Raw genomic sequence first — 5,739 nt, forward strand, 5'->3', positions numbered from 1 at the left:
TGCTGCCCCTACTGTTAAAACATGTCACATGACCATGCTACAGCAGGAGAAGGGTGGAAGGGGGATTTACTCGTTGGGAATGATGGTGTAAATGGTGTAATCCTGATCACTTGTTCAGGACGTTGGCATCTTCGCGAGTGGTTCAGTAACAATGTGGATTCCCACATGCATTAGGCCACACACACACACACACACATATATATATATATATATATATATATATATATATATATATATATACAGCGGCGGTTCCTCTATATGAGCACAGGAGCACGTGAACACCTTAAAAACCAACAATAATCATACGTATTACTGTATTAATATTATTACCGGTACATCTATTACTTTCCAATGAGCAATGATGTTCCTACATTTTTCATCTCGAGAGAATGTTCTGTTCGTGTGTCTTTAAATCTCCATTGGACTGGTTGACAGCAGCTCGCACAATTTTCCTCTAGCAAGGTGGAATAGCCTGAGGCGAGAATATTTTCTGGTTTGTTACAATGGTTACAATAGCTCTGGCTCGCACAGGTCTTAACGTGCTAGTGACAGAGAAACAGAGATGCTCCATCTCTCTTGGGTCTGGCATCCTGTTCCTTTCTTCCTCTTTCCTCGTTTTCTCTCTCTACTTTTTATTTTCAAAATACCATTATGCGCAGGGGCTAATTCTGTTGTCTTTTGTTCACCAAAGTAAGAAAAATACAAGCTGCATTGGTGCATATTGAGAGTTGAAACAGTAACATTTCAAGTTTGGAAACGGACGTGTGTGAAATTGTGAGTGTGTTAAATTAAAAGAGGATTAAAACATTCCTCCGTAACACCATGGCAGAAGACTGATTAAGTACATTGGCTATGTTGGCAGTGGATAAAAAAAACTTCTTAACAAGATTAGAGACTTCAATAATAAAGTTATTGATAAGTTTGCATCTCTCAAAACTAGGCGCATGGAGTTTCTCTACAAATAAATCCAGATCTTCAACACCATCTACAACAGCAGTGAAGATGAGTCCTATGAATTAATTTTACTCTACTCTTGTTTAATGGTTTTAATTTTGGTTTCATATGCGTAGATTTGCTGCATGAATATTAGAACTGGTTTATCTCTGACGTGTGACTCAGCTATACGAGAATATATCAGTGTGTTCATTACTCATATTCTTTTGTGAACACCCATTCAAGAAAGGCACGAGCTGCCACTGTATATGTATGTATATATATATATATATATATATATATATATATATATATATATTAGTGTTTTTGCTTTTCTTATAAGTGTATATGGGCTATTCCATCTCAAATCGACCGAAATATAGAGAAAATTGACCTTGCAATTTTTAAATACAATGAAACTTTTTCTGTCCGTTGACAACTGTGATACAATGTTTTGTGCAAAGTTTGAGGCATCAGAACTTCATAGTGTTTAAATTAAAAATATTTAAATTTATCGTATTTTCATAAAATTTGCAACTTTAAACTGTTGTGGCTCCGAAACCCTTTCACCCAATGATCAAAATCATGGTTTATTTTGATGCTGAGAAATTAAAGTTTATATTGACATGTAAACAGTTTTTCTTACTTTTTATGGAAATGGAGAAATTTAGATTTTTCTTCATTAAGACGCCTTTGTCCACGAAAAAATATTTTTAAAATATATAGTTAGATTCCGCATTGAAAGTACAAATAAACACATATTTTTTACTGGTGCACCGTTGATAATTAAGTATTTAAAATATCAAATAAATAGTACGCATGTGAAGTAACCAGCTGACTGTGAGGCGGGAGGTAGCCGAGACAAGGCCAGGAGACAAACACGTGATGTTTCATCTATTAGCACATAGCTGGGCTAGCTTTATCACAAGCTTTCATAAACACAGGAGTAAAATGACGCCCAACGCTTGCTTATCTTCAGCTCTCGGCCAGTGCGTGTGGTACTGCGCCGTTCAAGACTAGGCGTGTGAAAATAATTTATTTAATATCCTCGAAACTTATTGCCGAGCCACTAAGCAAACAATGCCGAATCCCTCTTAATAATGCAAGGTTTTTTCTCAATATTTTTTACATTTTTACAAATTGGCAAAAAGCCTAAAAGTAAGTAAAATCATATTATCTGTCTCTCTGTATACAATAAAAATAAGGATTACTTCTTAACATAACCTACCAAATGTCAGCTTCAAAATGAGCTCCCATTCAATGTTCTGCAGTAAATGGTTCCAGAGTTCTGAGCGCTGAAAGAGGCTTGTTTTTATAAAATACGCTAAATTTGTCGCTCAATAGTACGAAAACCGTTTGATTTTCTATAGTATATTTTTGAAAATGCACTGTCCTCAGCACCTTGTATAAATAGGGAAAAAATTAGAGTATTAAAAAATGCGAGGTTTTTTACTGATCAATTTCATATGGAATAGCCCATATACTGTAGTAGGCCTACATTATATCGGAAACTAGATGTATATAGTATATAGCAGAGTGCGAATTAAGGGAGGGGGACGGGGGATTCCCCCCCCCCTGTTGGAAAGTTATTCCCCCTCTCATAAATTCAAATTACATCCCTGCCAGAGATAACTTCTCACAAAATATAATTGTTTTAATACGAGTATACTTTATCAAGTCTAGAGTAAGGAAAGAAAACAATATTGATTATTGATCTTATCTTAAGATGTATCATGGATATAATTATTATGATCAAGATGCAAGACAAGCAACTCAGTGTGATCAAGCGTTAAGCCATATCGAATGAGGATGCAGCTGGCTACGGACTGGAAGGCCCGGGGTTCGATCCCAGGTGGTGACAGGATTTTTTCTCGTTGCCAAACTTTCAGAACGGCCCCGAGATTCACTCAGCCTCCTATAAAATTGAGTACCGGGTCTTTCCCGGGGGTAAAAGGCTGTCAGAGCGTGGTGCCGACCACACCACCTCATTCTAGTGCCGAGGTCATGGAAAGCATGGGGCTCTACCTCCATGACTCCCAAGTGCCTTCATGGCATGTTACGGGGATACCAAAAATGACTATCTAGGAATCTATCCCCCCCCCTCTCATCAGAAATCTTAATTCGCACCCTGGTGTATAGTATAAGAGCGTAATAGTTATAGTTCTCAATAGATCATGAGAAGGGTGAAAAACATAGTATCCCAAAAAGAAAAGAAAAATTCGTGGTGAGTTAACGCCAGAAGAAGTCAGTGAAAAAATCTCAAGATAGAAAACATTTCAAGAGGAGTGGCTAAGTGATTCTGCTTTTAAAGAGGGTTAAGAAGAGTTCCAGGAAATGACTTGAAATGTAAATGTGCTGCATCTAACATTGTGATACTGTGTGACAAAGTGAACTACATAAACACATTCAAAGTCAGAAATGCAGTACATTAGTGAAAAACTTCTTGGCTACTCCTTCCATATGTAACTAAGCCAAGACAAATAGAAGTGCGAGTGACGAAAAAGTGAAACAGAGATTAAATTGGAAATTTCTTTTGAGGAACATAACGCTGCATTCCAAGTCACTGACCACCTAGTCCTTTTACTGCAAGAAGTATTTTCTTATTTCAAACTACAAATGAAAAGATCGAAATGCACTAACATACTGGGTGTTCATTTCAAAGTGTGTCATGACGTCACTGTTGTTAGGTCACCGATTTGAAGCGAGTTTCAGCTTATATGTTAGAGAAGTTGCCTATTATTTAAGGCATTCTTCAATCTGAACTTGAGAACGTGTACAGTATAAGTTGAACGTCGTAGCAACAGATGGCGGTCTGTACGGTCTGTGTGCTACCATAACCTCTTTTGAACTGTGTTTTGTGCCGGCAAGTCGTACGCAGGGTATTTGTTATCATCGATTGTGTACGGTAACATTCCACAACACAAATCAAATGCTCCATGTCCATGTTGACCGTCGAAGTTAATGTCAACAAATACGTAAGTACAGATGCCTCAAACTAGGAAGCTGCCTGGAGAGGGGAAGTAGTAGAGCTAACGGAGGGGGCCCACCTAGGCTCCGATACCCAGGTATAGTCATATTATCTGAAAAGTTGACCTCTTGACAATATATTCAAGATGTACCCTCCCTATGCAGCCTTCTCAACTGTTATTAGAACGAAGCTGTACCGTTCTAGTCCACAGTGCACAGCAGTAGGCGGACAGTGGTAGGGGAGAAGTGCTCTATGCGCCTGCGCGAACGAGACAGCTTGCTAGTTTGAGGCATCTGTAATCGTCTTAACCCTCTCCCCATATCCCGACAGTACGTATTTCCAAACAGTTCACATTCCTGCCACTACCGGCGTTACTGTACGTATCGGTACGTACTCTTCAGAATGAACGCCGTACTTGCTAGGCAACTTCTCTGCCTCTTAGGTTATACAGCTCTGCGGAAGTGTAGGAAGATTGAATTCTCTAGGCTCATCGGCTAGCCACATGACGGCATACAGCGAGCCATGACACATTTTGAACTGAACACCCAGTAGTTTAAAAAGTCGTTGCAAAGATAGAAACAGATGAAATAATAGATGATATCAAGACTATGCCCTTTACAGTGCTAGTAGACGAAAGTATAGCCATTAGTTTGAATAAATTTCTGTGAGTTCTGGTCAGGCACATTTCACCAGTTATGGGTAGAGCTTCTAGAACTCATAAGCTTAGATGTTAGAGAATATTCTGCAGAAAAACATTTACTTCGCATTTAAAGAGTGCTTGACTGCAAAGGGTATCCTATTAAGGAATATCGTAGGTATTTCTTACGACAGTACCAATGTTTGTTTCTCGCCTTAAACATGATGTTAATAATGATGTCCTAATGCAGTGCATTTGCCATTCAGCGGTATTAGTAGCGAGTAAAACTTGTGAAAATTCCCACACACAGCAGAACTTCTAAGAAATATTTCTTCATATTTATCTCATAGTTCTAAGCATTGTGCCCAGTTAATTAAAATTCAAGATTTTCTGGAAAAAAGGAAAATACTAAACCTGCAGCTACAAGATGACTGGCAATGCAAGAATGAGTATGCCACTTCATCTCGCCAAAAAATTGTAATCTTGTAAATTTTGACTTGTTCCATATAAAGCTTCAAAGTTAATGTAAGATCTATGGAATACAATGAATTTAATGACAAGAAAATAAAATGATCAGTGGTCTGCATTATAGTGTTTTTTTAATGCAGCTGTGTTTGAATCAATCAATCTTCTTAATGTATCCAGCTGTTTGCTGACAACATAAAGTCCACTATAGTCCACTGTAGTCTATTCAGTTGTTGTTTTTCACGAGAAATGAGGGGTATTTTTATCGGTGTTCATTATAGATGCCTGTTGCTAGTAGCCAGAGTTGGGGTGTAGTCAATATATACTGCAGGGCTGTGTCTTCTGCAACTGGTACTGATGATTTTAATTTACTTCTTTTGTGGTTTATGGATGGACAGTATAGAAGAATGTGTTCCAGATTTTCATCATGATTATTACACCACAGACAAGTAGGATTATCAGAAATGTGAAATCGGTGTAAGTATAATTGAGTGACAATGTGACCTGTTCTACAGTCCGGATCAGCTTACTTAATACCCTAAGGGTGAAACCTAACCATTTTTCCCACTATTACTAAATATGTTAGTGGATTATAGTGATTTTCTAGCTCTCAGGTTGAAATTTATTTTACCAACTTCGTTTAGAATTTCGGGTACTGACAAATGCTACAACTGGCAGTTATTTTCTAAGTGTTATGTTGGCAGCAATGATTTCGGTTTACAGTAAAGCAAACTGA

Source organism: Periplaneta americana, chromosome 8 (assembly GCF_040183065.1).
Source record: "Periplaneta americana isolate PAMFEO1 chromosome 8, P.americana_PAMFEO1_priV1, whole genome shotgun sequence".
NCBI lineage: Eukaryota > Metazoa > Arthropoda > Insecta > Blattodea > Blattidae > Periplaneta > Periplaneta americana.